The sequence below is a fragment of the Fukomys damarensis genome, unplaced genomic scaffold, assembly GCF_012274545.1.
Source record: "Fukomys damarensis isolate Sample0158 unplaced genomic scaffold, DMR_v1.0_HiC HiC_scaffold_16, whole genome shotgun sequence".
NCBI lineage: Eukaryota > Metazoa > Chordata > Mammalia > Rodentia > Bathyergidae > Fukomys > Fukomys damarensis.
The window spans coordinates 14,356,329-14,379,263 of NW_022900928.1; the positions used below are offsets into that span (position 1 = coordinate 14,356,329).

The 22,935-nt window shown below is 39.7% G+C and overlaps 1 long non-coding RNA gene across 2 annotated transcripts; it reads right to left on the bottom strand.

Moving 5' to 3' along the window:
• Window positions 1–1,366: 1,366 nt before the first annotated feature.
• LOC104856061 lies at window positions 1,367–21,242 on the bottom strand. Of its 2 annotated transcripts, none has more exons than XR_004517416.1 (5): window positions 20,317–21,242; window positions 6,898–6,957; window positions 6,678–6,803; window positions 3,661–3,747; window positions 1,367–1,439 (listed from the first exon to the last, which is right to left on the bottom strand). It is a non-coding gene; the product is annotated as an uncharacterized LOC104856061 (long non-coding RNA). The 2 variants fall into 2 exon arrangements; XR_778547.3 differs by lacking the exon at window positions 20,317–21,242 and adding an exon at window positions 20,069–20,105.
• Between the last annotated feature and the right edge of the window lie 1,693 nt (window positions 21,243–22,935).

A 22,935-nucleotide genomic window follows, 5' to 3' on the forward strand; every position in this document is an offset into this window, starting at 1 on the left:
GAATCAGGCTCCAACTCCAAGTGGTCTGACTTTCAAGTCCAAGACTCTAACACCCACTTATTCTTCTTTTCAAGGCCAGGATATATCCAATTCCAAAGTCAGGTTCCTGGCCATAGGAATCTTTTTTTTTTTGTACTGGGGATGGAACTTGGGTCCTTGTGCTTTTGAGGCAGGCAGTGGAACCACTGAGCTAAATCCCTGGCCCTAAATACTTTTTCTTTTTTTTGAGACAGGGTCTCACTTCATAGTTCAGGCTGGCCCTGAACTCATTATGTAGCTCAGGCTGACCTCAAATTTGTGGCAATCCTCCTGCCTCTGCCTCCCGAGTACTGGAATTACAGGTGTGAGCCATGATGCCTGGCTTCTGGCCAAAGGATTTGTAACCACTCTGGAGCCCAGCTCCAGTGAGACAAGGGGCCTGGGGGCTAAGTGTGGCCCTGGAATAGCTTCAAGGACTCCTCTACATCTGTCACAAGAACATTTTAGAGAAAGTTTGGTTTAGTTGAATGTGAAAGTTAGACTGAGGAGTCCCTCTAACACAGCCTGTAACACAAACGGAGGGCAAAACATCCTTGGCAGAGCGGAAGCCCTCTGCGAGCCTCCGATGGCTGAATTTAGGAATTTCCTTCCGTTCTGATGGCAGCAGCAATGGAGCTAAAGCCCTGCTCCATCCACACCCAGAACAGGCTGGAAAGGCCCCAGTCTCTCAAGACGTTCTATGTCCTCATTCTGGGTCTCATCCACATTCTGTGTCCTCTTTGTGTCACACCTCACACTTCATGCCCATCTCATCCCTGAACCTGAGGCTACTACGGAGGCCTAGCTATGTCAGTCCTCTCCCAGTCCCATAACTTCCTTTTTCCCTAATAACAATGGGCCCCTGATAGGGCAAGACCAGTGATCCATGCCGTATCCAGTTCCTGTAACCTTCCTGTGCTTGCAAGACCTTTACATATTCTGGGTGATCTACCGCAATTCCCCGTTGCCCTGCTATGAAACCTTCTCCTGTGCTGGGCACTGGTACAATGTGTATCACACTGAAGCTGTTTCTACTATCCTTTGGGGACTCACCTCTTTAGGGATTGGCTCACTGAGGTCCCAAATTATTTTATTTATCTTGGTATCTCTACAATGTCTAGTCCAGCACCAGCCTTGTAGAATAAACTAAGCAAATGTGAAGATAAAGAAGGAGGAAAACAAAGAAGTCAGGGACCAAGAAAAGAGGAGACGTATGGGAGGAAAGGAAACATAGGCATGTAGGAGCTATACCTCTGATTTTTCCTAAATCCAAGCCCGAAATCATGCAAACATCAGGTTCTAGCATAGAGACTAGAGGAATTCAATCTTTGTCACAGAAGTAGGTTCTTTGTCACACTGTAGGGGCTGACGAAAGTGAATCACTCAAATTTTCTTACCAGTGAGGGAGCTGGAGGCCATCCCTGGAACAAAAGAGGAGACGATTGTAGCAAATGGGCATAAAATTTCAAGTTCAAGGATTTTCTTTACAGTCCCAGCAGGTTTCCACCAGGTTATCTTTTAACCTCCCTGCACTACAGCTTCCCAACCCATGAAATGGGAATGCTGTCTCCTCCCTCCAGGGAGGTCTATGAGGCTATAACAAACAACACAAAGCACCTGATCAGGTTGCATGGGTAGGAGCTTACCAGGTGGGCATTATTTCTTATCCAGATCAGTGTGTGCACATTGATGCTGTTGTTCTTACCACTAGAGTTTTCTTCTTGTTCTCAAGCGCCCTGGCCCTCACCAAGAGGTATGGATCCCTCTGCCCAAGGGAGTCTGGCCCTGGGCCCACCACTACCCTCTCTAATGCCTATTTCCTCAGGCCTCCGCATGGCTACCGCAAATGAGGAAAGCAATTCAGGATGCACTTTGTGTAGCACCTGGAATTCATCGGAGCTGACCGAGGAGAAGGAAAAAGAAAGGAGGAGAAGGAAGAGACAGAGCAGCAGCAAAAGCCTCCTGGGAAGCGAGTCACTCTAGAATAGTTCTTCCTGCGCTCTGCGGAGGCCTTGCCACTGGGGAAAATGCCGGAAAAAACGCCGGCTAATTTCAGAGGCTCCACGTTGGTGGGCCAACATCCCAGGGAGAATGAGCAATTATGATTTCCATCTAAGCAACATATGCTGTTTGCTGGCCTCTTTCGAACAGCTGTAGGTTAGATGCTGTTAAGATTGGTCTCCTTCTCTCCTCCATATTTCAGAATTCAAATTAAACTAAAATAACAGCACCTGCTGAACAAAAACCCCATTGGAAATGTGTCCTCATACACAATTACTGCAGGGAGGCTGGTCACCATTGTTACCCGCCTATTCTTCCTGAATGGGAACGGCAGCGAAGTTTCCCAGGCAGCTGCAGCAATTCAATTGTATAACTGGAGCTGGCCCGGCGCCAACCCTCAAGAACTCAAGTGGCACCAAAAGATACTATATTGATTTGCAATCGAACATAATAGGCCATCAGCTTAATTATTACTGAAGTGACAAGGTTCTGGGTATTTCATATTTATATTTCAGGGCCTGCGCAGGATGAATGTAAATCTTTTAAATGCACAGATTTGCATATCTTCAGAAGGGTTGAGTGCTCTTAGTACATTCATAGCCTTTGAAAGACCAAAAGGACTGGCTATTGAACTCAGGTTGCCAGATCCCGCCGGCATTTGCTTGGATGAAGAGACAAAAGGCATAAAAAGGAAATTGCTTTTAGTTTTTTTTTTAAAGCAGAAATAAAAGCCCACTACTCAACTCCATCAAGCTCAGAGTTCTTTGGGGGCCTTCTAAGGGAAAATGGTTATGGGTCTTATTGGTACAGAGGCAGTCGGGTCATTGAGCAATGCAACTCATGACTCCTTGGACCAGTATGATATCCTTTGTTCTCTTCAGCCTGTTCCTGGTCTCTGCAGAGTTCTAGTCAGTGGAACCTTATAAGAGGCCAAGATGTGGGGAAGGGAGAGATGAGGAGAGACAGAGGTTCAACCCCTATATGCCCACTGCACAACTGGAGATCAAAGACACACAATCGTGATCTCATTTTCCACTGCTCATCCTTAATATCCCTGCCCCCTGTCATATTCTTTCTAATAGAACCTGTCACCCTAGCAAGAAATTTTAGAACAATTTCAATTTCCCCATCCTTCACCTTCTAGATCTAGTAAGTCATTGGATTTTATGGTTCCTCTACTGAAGTCTCCACTGATTTTTGTTTCATGCCCTCATTTATTCCTTCTGTGGCTGCCGTTATTAGGTCTCCTCAGAAAGCCTGGACTCTGAGGCGTCTATGCTGTGGCTGAATTACAATTCATTCTCTATCTGGCCAGCCAGGGCCTTTCTGAAAAATGCTGGAATGTGGTGTACTCCTGCCTATACCCTCCAATAGTACCTGTAAGGTGAAGTTCAAGTCCCTTCATAGTCCGGCTTCAGCCTTCGTGATGTCCAACTATTCTTCTGATACACACTCCCACATTTCAGCCCACTTTGCCTAAATATTTTCCTTACCTTGTCAACAGGAAGGCAAAAATCATCCTCCAAGATTTCCCTTTAAAGCACCCCTTCTCACATCTGACCTGGGTCCCCTCCTCAGTAAGCCCACTGCAGTCTGTTCACATGTTCATTATGAGAACTCATCACAGGGTGCTTTACTTACTAGTTTTACAGATTTGCTGCCATCGCTGGGAGGGACCCGTAGAAAATGGTGCTTCAATTTTTTCATTCCCATGACCTAGGTCAGAGCCTGGAATGTAGGCAGTTTCAAGAAGTTGTGAGTGGAGGAAATCTTTATCCCTAAGAAATATCAAACATGTATTGAGTATCTATTACATGTGAGATATTATTCGAGGCACCGAACCAAAGATAGTCCATAGGGGAATCCAATCCTAAGACTAGGACACTGAAGTAAGCATAGTAGTCAGTACTAATACCAAAAGCATAGTTTAAACATCAAGTTTTCTCCCAAACACTTCCACAAAAGGAAATTTGTGGCATAGAGTGTTTAGGAGAAAGCAAGAGTCAAACTAAGGTTGAAACCCTAAAATCTTATAATGTAAGAAGTGACAGGATCATATGAGTTCACCTACTCTGATTTTTACATTTTATAGATGAGCAAATGGAGAAACAAAAAGATAAGATTTATAGGGCTTTAAGGGCAGTAGGAATTCTGACTCTCAAATCCCTATTTCTTTCCAGTCTGCAGTGAGGTGGAGGGGACTTGACTGGACACGGAAAGATAAAAGCCCCCACACCACCCTTACCATCTTCAGTAACTTCAGTGTCACACTACGGCCACTACTCCCATCCACTATTGTCACCACCTTCCTGACTCTACTGTCAGTGTTTCCCTGACAGCCACTGTTCCAGCCCCTTCCGGCCACCAGTCCTACTATTTCAATTCACATTAAGAGAAATTTTGGTTTAGTGGAAAGAGAAGGTATTTCAATCCTTTGTCCATCATGTTCTCTGCATTTATTCCCACCTCTGTCCTACTCCCTTTTCCTACACCATGTAGCCATCTCCTTTCAGATCCTGGATTCTGGCACAGAGCTATCCAGGCCCAGCCCAGGGGGCGTTGTGATTCACTGTCATAATCTCTCCACTCTAGGAAGAATTTTCATTCCTTTGCATAGTTTGCAGTTATTTCTAAGATCAAAAAAGAACAGAAGTGGGGGATGGGGGAAAAGAAGAAGCAAGGAAAAAGTTGGAAAAGCAAAATTCTCTCTACAAACATAGTGGGACAATAGGAGTTAAGATGAATACCATTAACGGGCTGGTAAAGGGAGTGGGAGATGGCCAGCCGGCTCCACCTCAATTAGGAAATCTAGAAATGCCCCCCAGGATGCAAATGAATCCCTCTTTACCTGACTCCTTGTGTCATAATCTCTGACAGGACCCTAATGCCATCTCCAGCCTCTGCCTCACTTGGGAGCCCCAGTTCAACCCTCTTCTCTGGTGTGTGTCCTTCTCCATTAGAATCACCAGAAGAGAAATCCCAGGGCTGGCAAAGACTCAAGCCCTGGAGTCCTCAGCAGCAGCATCCGCACGAGAGCCTCTCCTGCCAGGCTGAGCACAAAGGAAGGCATTATCCTGAGAGGAGAAGAGGAGTCACTGAGGACCACCTGCTCAGGCAATTCTGTGATAAAAGGAAGTGAGACTGAAAATTGGACAATTGTTACTAAGTAGCTGAGGACCCAGCTGAGTGGGGTTTTCTTTAATAAGGATAATAGAAGCCAGCTTTAAAGGCAGATGGAGATTTTCCAGAACCTAAGGGTTTGCAAAGAACAACAGGAGAGGGAGCCAGGCTCAGGGAAGGACATGTCTTCACATCCTTGTGACAAGCAAGGAGTGGAGTTCTTTTCTTACAGGCTTTAGAAGCACTTTACATGTGTCGTCATTTACATCTTTTCCTCCTGTTAAAGGCACACTCTTCGTGAGCACTTAAAAGGAAGCAATCTCTAAGACTTGGTGAGGGCTCCTAGGAATTCCTACAAAGGACTGAACATTTCATTGCTTCCTAAGCTGCAGAGAAAGTAAATCGTAACCAAGTCCTTATTTCCATGGAAAAGATGCGTGAAAAGCTGATTTAGAACTAGTTAGTACATGGAATTAATTCATTGCACGTTACCAAGTGTCAAGTACCATACTGGGTTTTCCATGTTTTGTGTCAATGAATCACGTTATTGCCTGTTTACAGATGAAGAAAATAGCTCTCAGAGATGGGTGGTTTATTTGAGCCCCGGGTAGCCTAGGAGTGAGTGTCAGCCGCACTGTAGTCCTGTCTCCAGGCTGAGATGGAGCACGTCCACTCCACCAGGCCTGGAAAGATACCAAAACATGCTCCTAGCCACAGTCGTGCTGTGCTGAATACCACATATGCACATGCTGTAGGTGTACACAAAGCACACAACCCTACCAGTACAAACATGCCTCTGTACTAGGGCCACCTGCAGGAGGTCTTGCCTATTTTCACTTCCTGTCTTCATCTGATGGAGAGAGTACTTCTCATTCTGCTGCTGGAGACTCCGGAAAAGGCAAGGACCCTCTGGGAAAGCACTCTAAAGTCCAGCGAATGAGCTGTCTCAAGGGTGTGGATGTAGAGAAGCCGCCGGAAAGAGCCCCTAAATCCACAGCCAGATTCACACTCATTTGCCCAGTTTTGCTTGGGTCAACAGTATGACCTCAGTGAGTCGCTGAACTTCTCTACTCCCCAGGGCCACCTCTGTTAAGATGGAGATAGACACTCCCATTCCATGGTGTTGCTCTGAGGAGTGGCAGGTCCTGAGCAGAGTTGGTACAGCATGCCTGTGCTGCCCAGCAGTCGACCCCAAACCATTCTGCCACATTCCCATGCTGCCACCTTCTGATGCCAAAGCCATCACCGCACCCTGTCAACAGCCCCGAGGGAAAAGAAGGTGGCAGAGAGTCGGGGGGTGGGGATGGGGGGAGGGTTAAGACCCTCAGCTGCTCCAGAGAGGCAGGGCTGACAAGGCGAGGATTGTTTTTCTCCCCTGGTGTGAAGCATGTTGACTTGCTGTTGATAGATTGTGGGATGATATTAATTAAAATTCAGGCAGGTGTGAGGGCGCCTCTTAGAGCAGCGCTCTCCCAGGAGGAAGGGAAGGCATGGGGCTCTGTTTTGTAGCCCTAAGTGGGAAAAGAGTGTCCTCTTACCCTCTCCCCCTCCTTCCGGGAGCAGGTGTGACTTGGAGAAAAGGGTCTGGATTTCCTCTTCACTGGCGCAGGCAGGTCATAGGCACACTGGGCTCCAAGTAGAAGCACAGTGAGGTCCTCCCATCCCTATACATGAGATAACAGGAGTGGTAGAGCCTCTGCGATATTTCCTTGAGCCACAAGATCTGCCTTTGGAGAGTGTGCTCAAGGGAGCACTTACCTTTTCTGCTTTCTTCTGCCATCTGTCTTCAGGACACAGGACTGGAGTGCAGAGGGCTTTCTGCAAGGGAAAGTCGGATGGTCTGAGGCAGAGCCGCAGGGAAAAGCTGACCCACAAACACCATGAACAACAGCACGCGGTCTATGCCCAGAGGCCCAGTGGCTGAATTTTTGAAGTTGGAAGAATTAAAGACTAAAGCAACAGTGGAGGAAAAACAAGAAAGCTGAGCACAGAGTCACTGCCGCACACAGCCAAGGGACAAGCCCCGTTTCAGCTTCACAACCATAAAGCTTCATCTGCAAGCCTTGCACTCCAGCCCTTTCTGATCTCCAACTTCCTCCTTCTTGCGTCTTCCTATAAGCATAAGTGACTCCCAAGGACTCCTAGTTTCGAAGTGTTGGCGTTGGAAATGGCAAGGATTATTGAAGATCTCGGCAGTCCGGTGACGTGATGAAAATGGTAGAACTGATATTTAAACAGCCCATCTGTCCAAACTGAACCTAGAGCCATTCTGTTCCCTAAAAACGTATTTGAACAGGAGTCGGGGAGATGTCGAAGGGTGCCTACCTCCATTACCGTATCTCTACCGACCTCATAAAGAAAACAGAGGGTAAGAGCAGTGGAAGGAGAAAAGGTAAAACTGAGGGCTGGGCTGGAGAGCCAGGACCTGTCAGCATCTGAGTTTACAACTCAAACCTCCCAAAGAAACCTTCAAATTCCCGGGCCTCTGTTCATCTGTAGAAAGAAATGAATGTGATTATGAAGCCTTCTTTACTTTTGCTTTCCTCCCCTCCTTTCTTCTCCCTTCGCCTTCCTTCTCAACTTCCCTCCCCCTTCAGCCGAAGAGATAATTTGACAATCTGCATTTGGGGTTCTTAAATACGTGTAATAATCTCTCCACCATCTGACCTGTAAATAACAGCCTTAATGAGGATTGTTGGGAAACATTCCCCAGGGATGGCAATGAATTATAATGCAAATTCAACCACCCTCTCCTGGGGGCCTAATAGCTAGAACTGTTATCATTGAGGATTATTTTGGGAATGTGGGAGACAAAATAAAGCAGCAGAGAAGTCTCTGTAGACTCAAAATAGCCCTCGGGGTCGCTCCATCTCACTTAGCAACACATTCGTTGATCTCTAAAGATTGAATTCCTAATAACTCTATCAAGATATCCCACATCCTTAAGCTGTAATCCACAATGTCATTATAAACTATGCTTCTGGAAACAGAGAGTCAATTTAAACAACCAGGTCAGCGTTTCCAAATGTGACTTTTCTTTGGCATATAGGGATCTGTTTTATAGACTTTATTTTTAGAGTAACTTTTACGTTCATGGCAAAATTGAGCAGAAAGCACTGAGATTAGAGATTTCCATACATTCTCGGCTTTGGATGTGTGTAGTCTACGTTCAGCATTTCTTACCAGAGTTGTACCTTTGCTGTGCATCGGGTTTGTTCTTAGTGTTGTATGTTTTATGGGTTTTGACAGATATAAAAATAACATATATCCACCATTATAATAGCATATAAAATAGTTTTAATTCCTTAAAAATATGCTGTGCTCTTCCTATTCAATTTTTCCTTTTTCTATCTCTGGATGCTGTTAATCTTTTAACTGTCTCCACCATTTTAGCCCTTTCAGATTGTCATATTGTTAAACTTATACAGCACATAATCTTCCCAGACTGGCTTGCCACAGTTGGTATTATGTGTTTCAGTTTCCTCCATGTCTTTGCATGGTTTGACAGCTCATTTCTTTTTAGCCTTGAATAATATTCCACCACTTGGATGTACCACAGTTTGCCCATTCATCTCCTAGAAGACATCTTGGCACCTTCCCAGTTTAGGCTACTACGAAGAAATCTGCTATAAATATCTATGAACAAGTTCTTATGTCAGTGAAAATTTTGGACTATTTTGCCTGAATAAAAACTAGAGCAGCCAGGGATTTAGCTCAGCTGTTCAGTGGCCTGCCTTGCAAGAGCAAGGACCCGAGTTCAATCCCCGGTACCAAAAAAAACCCAAAAACAAAACAAACAAACAAACAAACAAACAAAAAATAGAGCAATTGCTGGGTCATATACTTAAAATAGTATTGTAAGAAGCTGCCCAAATGTCTTCTAAAGTGAATATACCATTCACTCTACTTTCCCATTAGGAATGAACGAGACTCCTGTTGTTCCAGGTCCCTACCAGCATGTGGTGTTGCTGGTGTCGTGGATTTTGGTCACTCTCATAGGTCTGTAGCGGTAGCTCATGTTCTCCTTTGCCTTTCCCTGATGACAGATGACACTGAGCATGCTTTCGTATTTACTTGACATTCGGGTGTCTTCACAGGTTAGGAGTCTGTTAAGATCTTTGGTTCACTTTAAAAACAAGTTGCTTGTTCTCTTATGGTTAAGACTGAATAGATTTCTGTACATTTGGGGTCACAATCCTTTTTCAAACATAGCATTTGCAAGTATATCTTCTCCCAGTTCGTGATCTGTGTTCTCATTCTCTTGATAGTGTCTTCTGCAGAGTAGAGGTTTTTTAGTTTTAATGAAGTCCCATTTATTAACATTTTTTGCATGGATTCTGCCTGTACTGTGTCTAAAAAGTCATCTTTCCTAGGCCAGTATGATTTTAATGAAATATGATTTTAATGTCAAGCTTTTGTTGGAAGACCCTGCTCCTTCTATTTTTAATTTCTACTTCCAAGGTCAGATCTTTTCACTGTATGTTAGCTACTGAAAAAAAAAACTGAACAAGGGAAAAGCCAATATTATCTTGATTATGGAAACTCTAAAAACAGAAACTTTTTTATATATTTGCACTGCTATAACGAAGGACTTGAGCTACACAATTTCTAAAGAACAGAAATTTATTTCTCACAGCTCTGGAGACTGAGGGGCCCGTGATCGACATTAAGGGCTGATTCTGTTTTCAGGGTGATGCCTTACTGCTTTACCTTCCAGAGAGGAGATAAGCTGTGTCCTCACATGGAGGAAGGAGTAGGCAAGAGCTGAATGATATATGAAGACTCTTTTATAAAGGTCTTAATCTCATTCATGAGGGAGGTACCCTCATGGCCCAGACACCTCTTAAAGGCCTTATCTTTTAATATCATCACATGGGCAGCACTTGAATTCTGTAGAATTCAGTCAAACCGTATCAGTTTTCTTCAAGAAAAAAAACAAAAAAACTAACAAGAGAGTAGGAACTTTACATTACTCCCAGTAGAGTCAAACATTTAGGAAAAGTATCAAAGGACTGAGACTGGAACTAGACCATGAAGAGGAAAAGAGGTTCAGATAAGTAGACCACAGTCGGTCAGCCGTGTTCAAGAGCAGCTAGTCTGGTGCTTGTCTAGAGTGGTTTGCTCCTGAGAGTGGTGGTTTGATTTGAGCCAATTCCATTCTTCCATCCTTTTCCCCATCACAGTTCTGCTCTTAGCAATAAGGCAAGGCCCTAAGATTTTGTGCATTTTACTCATGTCCCATGTCTTCCGAGTAGGGTGCCATATTCTTCCCAAACATACCTCACATCTTCAAAAATTAATAGATTAAAGGAATAACAAAAGCACAGAAAAACACTCACTGGTACAAATATAAGGGAGTTATTCCTAAGAGGCAGAACTAATATTCCCTTATGAAATAGATGCATTCCATTAACTAAGAAGAAACTGCAAAATAATACAATCCATGTTCTTAGGAAGATTTGAGAGGACGATTTGTCTATCGAAACAGGATCATCCGAGATCAGAAAAGAAATTCTAGATTTAAAACATAGTTAAGAAATACTTAAAATAACTGTAGTGAAATACTGGGTATTTGATTAAATATTGCAGAAATTTAAACTGGCATAGAATAGAGAGATTATCCCGGAACTTAGAAGAAATTAAAGCAGAGGAACTGATAGGCAAAACGATGATATAAGTGAAGAATCTATCGATCTTGGAGATATAATCCATTTATAATAGGATTCTAGAAAGTGAAGTGAAGCACATAGAAAAACAAAAACAAAAAGAGACACACCTTTCCTGCACAAAGGAAAGATTTAGATCTATAGAATGGATATCCTCACCCAGGTAGAACTGAGAAGAGGAGATAAGAACTTTGATATTTCCTGGTACCGTATTTGAATTTCAAGGTTAAAAATATCTGAGGATTTCTGATCAAAACTGGCATATTAAGCACATGCTAGAAGTTTTGCTTCTTCTTGATATTTCATGAAAATGACAAATAATGTTTAAAGATAAAAATTGAAAATGACAAAGAAAAATACGATGGCAAATACTAGTAACGAAGTAGGAGAAGCTGAGAGGTATATGGACCAGCTCCATCAGCAACTGGCATGGCTGAAGGAGGAAAACATAAACCACTAGCAGGAAAAACCAAAGTGTCAGTTTCCCCCAGGGAACACTCCAGCTCATCAACAGCCCTGTGCTTAGAAGAATGGGGTAGAGGCTGCTGAGAAGCTAAAATAAGGATTGGGTAAACTCTTTTCAGAATTCAAATAACAGAATTAGCATGCTATTTAGAGTTTTGGAGGTATAGTTTTAAAAAAATCACTAAAAACTTCAAAAGTGGTTGCCTTTGTAGGCCAGTAAATGGGAGAGGAATGCATCATGTTATTTTGTTTCATTTTAGACTACAAGAGTTGCAGAACTATTTGACTTTCTGATTTATCAACATGTATAAATTGAAACAATTAATGCCCAACTAAAAAATTTTATCATAAGGATAAAAAAGTAAAATTTCTATCTTAAAAGTAAAAAATTACTTTGGCTACACATTCTTTTTCTACAACTCTAAATGTCAGAGGACAATTAATAATTTATAATTAATAATTTTGAAAGGAAATTATTATGATACAAAATTTCTAAGCCAGGAGAAACTACCCATGTATTAGGTTAGGAAAAAGTGATGTAGAAAGTACAAGCATGTACATTTATTATGAAGAAAATCTCAGGCAATTCTCCACATGTCTGAGTAATTAAGAAAAATGAAGCTCTTACTTATTGGAGAAATGTAATAAAAAAGAAAAAGATGCTAAAGATGGTAGCTTTTCACACATAAATGTTAACATCTTAATATTTATAAAAGGTGAATATAAAGTTTAATGTCAATTTTAAAGATTCTTGAAGGGATAGAGATATGATGATTATGAAAATAAATTTTTAGCAGCTGGATTTATATGCCAATATTCTGTCACAAAAATGTATGACATAATGTAGAAAGAGCTAGCAAGAGTATGTGGGATTCAATGTTTCAATGAATAGATCTTTATTTATGTACTAGGCTTTGAGGAAAACAGGAGAGGTCCAATCCCTCTCCACTTTACTAGGGTTTACTAGGGATTATGGGCATAGATGGTGTAGGAAATTTATAAATAATGCTTATGTACTTCCTTGTGATAGAAAAATAAAAATTCGATATGTCTTTTAAAAAGTAATCATTATCAGAACAAATTAGAGTTGATATTTTACTAATCCAGAAAAAAAACACCTAAAAGTTACAAAGATTCTACAAGTTGTTCATGGGAGATGTTCTAAAGATAGTTTAACTAGAAAAGTTTATCCTATAGAGATTAACTAAGGAAATGTGAAAAAAGGAAGAACTGTCAATAATACTATTAGAGCTCAAATTAGAATTCATGTAACAACATATGAAGGAAAAATTAAAGTAGAATGTTCTTTAATATTGCTGTTGCAATACAATTTAAACAAAGTCTTTGTAAATAGGGAGGAATAGAGGGTGTGAAGGGAGGGCAGGGGAATGGGGAAAAAATGAGAACCAAGATACATCATGTAAAGGTACAGGATCCCAATGATGAATGTAACTGTACTGTATACCTAAAATGTACTAATACTTTTCATGAAAAAAAAATAAAATGAAATTATCATAATTACTAAGGTTAATAACAGCATTAAAAAAAATTTTTTTTTTTTGGTACAGGGGATCGAACTCAGGACCTTGCACTTGCGAGGCAGGTGGCGGCACCACTAAGCTAAATCCCCAGCCCAGCGTTAAAATATTTTAAAGAGCTATTAGGATTATAAAGAGAAATAGTATTGAATAGTATGAGGATTATAAAGAGAATTAGTCATAGTCAAAGACATGTCCCATTTTTTCACAGCACAAATAGTTGAGAAACGAATGAAGTAAAAAAATAAGTTGCTTTAGCTGATATAGAGAACTATCCAAGCCACAGATAGAAGGCACAATATTTTCTAAAGTTCATGATTTTATATCTATATATTTATAACTAGATATTTGATACCTAGATGTCCCTCCACAGTCTCATGAGCTAATAGGTGGGGCTTTTGGGAGTGACTGGATCATAGATAGGTGTGTGATCAGTACACTAGTTGGTGTACTGTTGGGGGTTAGATGGTGGATTTACTGAAGAGAAAAGATCCACCATGGGTGTAGGTGGCACTAACCAGTAGGCTTGAAGCCTGGATGGAATAAAAAAGGACAAAAGAAAGTCTTCTTTCTGCTTCCTGCCTGCCATGCCATGGACTGTTTCTCTTCTGCCATGCCCCTCTACCATGCTGTCCTGCCTTGGAGTCAGATGACTATGGGCAGAAATTTCTACAAACTGAGCCAAAATAAACCTTTCCTCCTATAACTTATGAGTATCAAGTATTTTGTCCCAGCAATAAGAAAATAAATAAGACAATAGCATTTTCATGAACATGAGTATATCTTAGGCCATAAAGAAAATCTAAACACATTTTATGGGTTTGAAACTATACATTCTACAATGTAACATTGCAATGCAATAAAATCAGACAGTAACAGGAAAAGGTAGAGAGAAAAAAAATTAAGTTCACTTGGAAATAGAAAATAAGAAATCCCTCTCCAAATTAACTTCTGTGTCAAACAGGAAATTAAAACTCCTTTCTTGAACTATTTCAAAAGCAATTATAATGTAGTAAAAATATAAAAATTTAATGAGTAAATAATAGAAAGCAAATGGTTTATATAATTGTAACTAGTGATGAAAGAACTAAAACAAACTGTGCATTTAACTTAAGGAAAGAAAAAAATATGAGTAGCAAATAAAACCTAGGAAAAGTGGGAGAGATAAAAAATTAAGCAGGAAAAAGAGGAAACAGTATTGACAAACAACTCAGCAACTTTTTTATTCAATAATATTTACATCCTTCTGGCAATGCAATTGTGGGAAAAGGTAGAAAACAAAAATAATAGGCATTAGTATTGAGAAAGAGGGTAAAATAGATATACAAAAGATACTTAACTAATAATACTTTACCTATAGAAGAACAAAGTAAGAATTATTGAAAAGTTCTCATCAGAAAGCAGCCAATCAAGAAGAAATAGCAGTAAAATATTTACAGTGGTGAAAGGAAAAAAAGAAACCTTCAATCTGGAATTCTATTGGCAGCAAAATTATCCTTCAAAAGGGAAGGGGAAATAAAGACTTCCTCAAACAAACAAAACTAAGGGAATTCACTGCCAGCAGAAACCTCACAAAAGAAGATATACAGATGGCAAACAAACATATGAAAAGATGTTCAACATCATTTGTCATTAAGGAATTGCAAATTAAAACAATAATGAGTTAGTACTATGATCCTATCAGAGCAGCTGAAATCTAAAATATTAATAGTATTAATTATTGGCTGGGATATGTTTGTGAATAGGATACATTAGATTGGGAAGACACTTTGGTGGCTTCTCATGGAGTTAAACATAGCTTCACAGTACCATCCAGCAGCCATACTCCTAGTTATTCACTTAACTGATTTCAAAATTTATGTACATGCAAAGACTGGCACACAAATGTCTACATAGCAGCTTTATTTATAATTTGCAATAGCTGAAAGTGACCAACATGTCCTTCACTTGATGAATGAATAAACAAACTGTGGTACATCCATATGATGGAATATTATTCAATAATAAAAAGAAGTGAGCTATCAAGCCATGGAAACACATAGATAAATTCTAAATGTTTGTTGCAAGTAAAAGAAGCCAGTCTAAAATGGCAGGTATTACTCCAATTAAATGACATTCTAGAGAAAGAGAAAACTATAGCCTTCAACAGATTGATGTTTGTCAGAATGAAGGGTAAATCCATGGGGTTGAAAAGGAGATATTTCAGGGCAGGGAAACTAATCTACAAAACACCATAATTATGAATACCCTAAATTATGAACTTGTCAAACTCATAAAACTTGATATTGCAAAGACTGAATCTTAATGTATTTGAATTTTCAAAGTCATTGAGGAAGTCAAGAAACCCAGGACGGCATGCAGAATGTGATGAAATGATTTGTTTCACAAATGTATTTTTAAAACCTTACTGAAGGGAATAGAAAAAAATGTGCTGACTTAAGTAATTATGCATAGACTCTTGATAGGATGTGATGAAAGTCATGCTTTTCCTCTGGGGTCTTCTTCCCCCAAACCTGGAAACCCCAGTCTAATCGGGAGAGAGACTGTAGTAAATCACAATAGAGGGACAGTCTATAAAATGCCTGACCTAACAATATGAGGCCAAGCCCCCTGCTCCAAAAGAAGCTTAAGAAGATAAAATGTCTGCATGTTAGGTGGTATTCTGAATGGGATTCTGGATATGAGTCAGCATGTAAAAAGGAAGAAAATTTGAAAGAAATATGGACTTAATAAAGCAGTTAATATTAATGTATCAATATCAGCCATTAATAGTAACAAACATTCCATACACATATGTTATTAATAATAGGAGAAACTGAGTGTGGGGTATTTAAGCACTATCTGTACTATCTTAGCAATTTTCCGTAAATGTAAGGCTACTCTTTAAAAATAAAGTATATTAAAATAATACAAAGTAGATAATCACCATAATAAAAATGGAGACTCCTGGAGACAATAGTTACTCAAAAGGGTATGTGATTAAGATTTCTACATTCTCAGCATATTTTCACACTGAAAATAGACTATTAGAAATGTATTACTTTTCTCTAGAGTTAAAGGCAGAAAAACTCTCAATTCCTTTCATGATGCTAACATAAACTTGCTAAAGCCTTAACAAAAATAGAACATACACCACAAAGATATATCCACACACTCTGCAGAAAAATTACATTTATAAATACAGATGCCAGTTCCTATAAAACATTATAAAAGCAAATTGACATTGAAAAGTAATAAACCATGGTTCTATAGACTAAATAATTGTATCCCTGCTTCCAATCTGTGCATTGAAACCTACTCCCAATTTGAGAATATTTGGAGGTGGGGTCTTTGAGGGTTAATTAGGTCGCCAAGATATGACCCATGTGAATGGGATTAATGAACAAGAAAAGAAAGAAAGAAGGCAGGCAGGCAGGTGGGAAGGAAAGAAAAGTGGGAGGGGGAATAGGGAGAGGGGAAGAGAGAAAGAGAAGAGAGTAGTAGAGGGAAGAGCTTAGGAAGAGTTGCCAGGGCTAACTCTGTGCTTCTGCCGTGTGTGAACACCGGGAAAAGAAAACCCCATCTTGAACTGAGAGCTAGGCCCTTATGAGACTCAGACTGTTGGCACCTTGATGTTCGACTTTCAGCTTCCTTTGCAATTAAAAATTTTTGAATAATTTAAGAATCAAACGCAGTATGAGATAAATCCCTATAATTAGATGGAGGCTAAGAAAAATTCAACGGCAAGTTGAGACAAGAAAAGAAAATAGTTACTCTGAAAAGAAAGCAATTTTACATTTTATTCAAATCATTTTATGCGACTTTTCCCCCCAAATTTCCCCTGCTCCAAATGTTCACCATATTATAACACGTGTCAAAAGAGTCATTAAACCAAAATATATCCTGTAAATATGATGGAGGAGATAAAATAAACATTATTTATTGATAATTATGGCCATCTCGCAAAAACAAATCATTTCAAAAATGATACAACTAATAAAAATTTAATAAAATACCCAGTTGCCAAATTAATATAAAAACAGTTTCTTGGTATAGTAGAAATAGCTACGTAGAAATACAGAAAGAAAAAAACTGCATTACCAATAGCAACAAAAATATAAAATAACAAGGATGGAGCTTAGCAAGCATGAAAAGATACATAATGGATCTTTTGCAAAAGAGAAGGGGAACAAGGGATGGAGGAAGGATGGAAGGAGGGGCAGGGAAAGGGATTAAATGAGGGAATAAAGGTGGGTTGTGTACACGTAGCAACACCCCGTGAAGAATGCAATCACTACGTACTGCAAGTGTGTGCCGACAAAAAGAAACATTTAATTATAAAAGAAGTATGACAGGTCTGACTTAGAAAAATTGCAAACTTAAGTTAGGGACATAAAAGATGTTAATAAATCAGAAACCATTCCATGCTCTGGATTAGAAGCTTCAATATTTTAAAGATGCCATTTCTCTCCAAATTAACTTATATATTTAATGCAATCCCAATTAAAATTGGATGAGATTTTTTGTTTGGAACTTGACCAAATGACTCTAAAGTTCATTTAGAAGAATAATTATGTTAGAATCGTCATGAATAGACCAAGAAAAATGAGTAATGAGATTGACTTGCACTATTGGAAATTAAATTATCACTGTGGTATGGTACCAAAGTTGTCAGACAGATCCATAAAACTGGAAAGAAAATCCAGAAACTGAGTTAATATGTATAATAATTTGGTGTATATTAATGGTGGCAGCTTAAAATATTATGGAGGGAATCAGCTATTTGTTAGATGGATTTTCAATGGAATATGATGGGGGTAATAAGATTAATACTTGAAAAATATAAATTCAAGCCTTCTATCATAACTTATACAAAAATAAATTCCAAATATCTCCATTTTGCTTGAAAATAAGAAACCATTAAAATACTAGAATGTATAAATAAGTGTTTATGTAATCTTGTGGTGGTGAAAGATTAAAATGAGTAGACTCTGGCAGAAATGAATAGATTAATAAATGCCTTTGACTATAGAAATGTTCATAACTTGTGAATAGAAAAAGCAAACCCTCACTCACTCATTTACCATCAGGGCAATTAACATTGTTAATTCCATAAGCAACATTAAAAGACAAACTGTGAACATTATTTGTAAGAAATACTATAAACAAAGGTTTAATGTGCTTGATCTGTAAGAGTTTGTACAACTCCGTAAAATAAAATATTTCAATAGAAAGACTAAGATAAGGCAGCTCATGGGATATGCACATAAAATTTTACCATTTTAGAAAGTTCTGAACTTCATAGCTATCAAGGAACCATAAATTAAAACATCATTAAGATGCCATTTCTTGATTACTAGGTGGAAAAAATGATGAAAAATATTGATAGTATCCAGTATTGGCAAGGGCATGAGTAAACAAGCATCCTCATATACTGTGCGGTAAATTCAAATTAATATGACAAATCTCTAGAGAGCAGATTGGCAATAGATGATCCTAATTGAAAATTAGTATATCCTCAGGTGTAACAAATCAATTTGTAGAATCTAACCTAAGATCAAAAGATACATGTTTAAAGATGTTATTGTCAGTATTAGAATAGGAGAAATTAGAAAATTATATATCGATGTTCAAAATTAAGAAATGCATCTAGTGCATTATGGTATCTTGGCACAATGGAATACAATGCAACAGTTTAAAAAGGTAATGTGTTAGGCTTTATGTATCAGCTTAAAATAAATTTTTAAAAGCTGAAAAACATGATGGAAGATCTATATTCATTGCATAATATCATGTTTTCAAAATAGAAAGTGAGAAAATTGAATTAAAAGCACTTTTCATAGTATAACATTTCTCTATAAATGTGTTCGTGCATATGTGTGTGATTATAAATATTGATTATTTCTGAGAAGATTTTTATTTTCCTCTATATAGGTGTGTGTGTGTGTGTGTGTGTGTGTGTGTGTGTGTAAGAAACTCCATATGTCTTACTAATACTCTGTAGTGCACTGTGTCACACAGAGCCTTAGGAAAGGTAGCTTATCTGTTCCTTAGTGTTCCCATCAGTAAAATAGCATTTGCTTTATAAGTTAGTGTAAAAACCAAGTGAGTTATGTATAAAATGCTTAGAATAGCACCTGGCATGTGCTAACCTATGTTCAATAATTTGCTCTTATCTTTATTACAATTATCATTATTACTATTACTATTCTCTTCCCTGAAGTCCAACAGGAGGGGAAGAAGACAAAACTTTGGGCAGCTCTGGTGTCTTATCAGTACTACTCCCTCCTTTACCATTTGGCCTGCTGGATACAGAGAAGAAATCCATGCAGATGCTGGGAGAGGCATGCAGAGTGGACTGATGTGTGAATTTTGCTTTGACACCTTGAGGGACCTCTATAAATGATCAGGTAAGATGTAGGGAGCTACATGCATGGGCTGGGCAAGGGGGCCAGATCAGGTGAAATTTTCATGATTTTGCTATCAGACCTACAGGCTGGTGGAATTTGTATAATTAGGTAAATTAAAGCACACAAATAGTACATATTAAGCTCTCTATTTAGGGAACTAACCATAGTCTTTAACACACACTTTAGTCTTTCTCAGTGAATGTTGCTCTTGTGATGTTTGAATAAAGTCTCCTGCAGGCACGGTTATGGAGAATTTCCACCAGAAGATCACCTGAAATTGGAGTAGCTGGTCCAATCTGTTTTTATTTTAGGGAGTCACCCCTCATAAAGCCTAAACTGAGCCCCTGACAAGGAAGCAGGTCCTTCTACTAAACCTTTTATTCCTTAGAGACGGAGTGACACTCAGCAGCAGCAGATGGACAGCAGCATCTTGTTTACCGTGTTGATTTCATATTTATGTGTGTGTGTGAGATGAATGCTGGGCATGATTTACGTACTCCAGAAAATGTTGCCTGTAATGTGGAGACACAAAACCATTTAAAAGGAAGAGTAATCACAGCACATGTTATTCATCTTCTGCAGCCTCAGAACTGTGAGCTGATTAACTCTTGCCACAGCTGGCTGCTGGGAAAAGCTGTCAGCCCCCACCTCCACATGGCTCCATCCTCCCTAGCTCCTCGCTGGCGTGTGCTTCCCTGATCCCTAACATTCCAGTTCTACTCCTGAATCCCCTTTTCTAGGGTTAAGAATTAATTCATGATATTCTGTATAACAAGATGTACTGCTCACCCTCAACAAACCATTTGCCACCCTTTCCGGAAACCTGTATGCTCATGTTGGTTACTAGTTAGTTGTATTGTCAAAAACAAACCTTCCTTTTCTTCTTGTAGGTTTTCTTCTTTTCTTTTTCTTCTTTTTTCCAGAATCCAAGATCATTTCTTTCTCCTTAGGTCTTATCAATTCCCTTGGATAATACCAATTCTTTATAGGTTGAGACCACTGTAATCATTAACCCAAAATGAGGGTCAGATGTCCTTCCTGTTCCATTCAAGATCCCCAGACTATCCAGGTAACTGGAATCTTTTTGCCAATGAACACAATTCCTGGGCTAAGTTTTACCTATGTAATCCTTCATCACTCCACTTGAAATCTTTGCTCTGTTCTGATTGTTTGCTTTGACCTTTGAATGTCAGCCGCTTCATAATGGAGTCAACTTCTAGAACTGCATGAATTGTTACTCTGATACTGTTTTATGTGCCACTCACTGTTCTAGGCACTAGAACCATAAGACAACAAAACATACTTGTCTCAGCCCTCATGGTGATGACATTTTTATGCATTATGGCTCTCCATAAGAACAGAATCAAGAGAAAAAATATATTGTTATGCAAGAGGATTTAATAAGTAGGCTTATGGGATCAGAGGCAGTAGAACCCACCATGGCCATCTATGTACCAGAGAGCCAGATGATCCAGTAGTTCCCTAGCCCAAGAGGACAGAAGCTGCAGAACAAGAGGGATCAAGAATGCAGCACCTGTCCAAGATCAAAAGTGTGGAAGCTTGCTGTGGAGCTGCACTTTCAAGTCTGCATTGGAAGTTGTTGTCCAAAGACAACAGGGAGGATTGGAACTCTTCCAAAATGGGGATACTTCCTTCTTTTCCCTTTTGTCTCAGCCAGGATAGAAGCCTATTGATTAGTGCCAGCCACATTCAGTGTGGTTTTCCCCACTCATTTTGTTGGACTACATGTCAGTCACCCAAAGACACACCAAAAACTGTGCCTCACTAACTTGCTAGGCATTTGACGTACTACATAATGGTCACAACATCTCAGTAGAGAGCAGAGATGTTAAATAATTAGTAAACTTATTGGGAGGATAAGTGCCATGATGAAAATAAACAAGGTAATGACTTAAGAAGTGGTGGGGCAATTAAGTAACATTTACTAAAAGTTGTGAAGGAAGTGCTCTTTGGTGAGACAGGACATTTTCACCAAGACTTGAAAAAACAGAAGTCAACTATGAAACTGTCTAGGGAAGTAAGTTCCAGGCAGAGCAAACAAAAAGCAAAAGCTGTGATCTGTGAATGAGAAGAAGGTGGTTATATTCAGAGAAAAAGAGGCAGCATAGCTGAAACCCAGAATAAAGAGAACAGATGCTAGATCTATTTCGAGGGGGAAACTAGGACAGGTCACCTAGGGCTTTGCAGGTAGTGGAAAAGACCTGAATGCCATGGGAAACCTTAGGGTTTTCATGGAGAAGTGGTGTATCTGATTCATTGGCTATATCCTGATTTTCTTTTTCCATTCAGCCTGGGAGCCATCATTTTCAATGGCCTACATAAAGCCTTTGATGGTATCCCACTTTCACATATGACAGCAGAAAAGAATGGTCTCATTCCATCCTGGACAATCACAATGCTGTCCTTATTTCCCATCAGCCAGCCCACTGGGGCTCATTTGGCACTCTGATAATCTTCAGAAAGGAATGTAGGCAGAGAAAAAGAGTGGAGACTGAGGAAGATAAGAATGTGGGTAGGAGGGTAGCTATAAGGGAAAGTCATGGGTGGGTCTGTGAACCAAACTGCCATAGATCAGGAGGTAAATCTTGGGCTGTAGGCTGAGACAGGCCAAGGAGGGGTTGCAGTGAACCCACTGCTCTGGAAAGAACTTAGGGCAGGTGACATCTTTCACTGTACATTTTCCTGAATGGCTCCGATTCTATGGTCCATAAGGGTGTCCATGTTCCTGCTTCAGTTGTCAGATCTCATGTACTTCATGGCCTGACCTCAACTAAGAGTGTAAACTGTGAGTATAAGGTGGGAATGGGTGAAAATTTGGTTCTACTGAGACCTGGATAGACTGCTGTTTTTAAGTCAGGATTTTCTATCTCAGGACTAGAAGAAATTACAGAATTTCTTGTAGCTGGAATTTGGCCTATTGCTTTTCATGATTTAAAGTCTCTGCAGTCATGAGGTTTTATGACAACATGTGGGAAGTTAGAGAAAGTTAACAATCTTTTGAATGTGTATTATTGTGTTACACTTTACACTAGAGATTTTACATATATTATTTTAGTGATCTGCCATAACTCCACAAGATGGACAATGTTAACTCATTTTGTATGTCAATAGTCACAAGAGCAGACATTAACACACTATTCTTAGCATAGGCAACTAGCTACCAGCCAGCCAGTAAGGGATGGGGTGGAGCTAAATCTGAGCTTGAGGACAGGCTTCTAAGGACTCCGGCCACCTGGCTTTCACAGCTTCAGTACTGTGACATTGATCCCTCCATTTGGTTACTCTGGCTGGTTTGAAGGCAGAGAGTGCTCTATAGGCCTCTCTCGGTGACTTTTTGTCCTAGTATTTAAAAATCATTAGGATTATTTTCATCATATTTAATTTTCTATATATGTGTGTCTTATCTCCTCTAGTTATGTTCTTCTTGAACATGGTAACATCCTCTTTAAAATGTTTTCCTCACCAGCAATGCTTTTCCTAGAATAAGGCACCAACAATGTTGATTACAGGTGGGTTGACAGTTCATAGTGTGGTCAGTTCAGACAGCTTTAGTGGTACATAAGAGCATCAGGGGAAGGGTCAAGCACACACTGACCTGGCCCCAGGGAGCATCTAGCTCACTACAGACAACACAGCAGTGGAGTTAATTTAAGACACACATTGAACGTCCAACAATCAGTTGCATTCCCTCCACGGGAAGGAAAATGGGAGAACAGC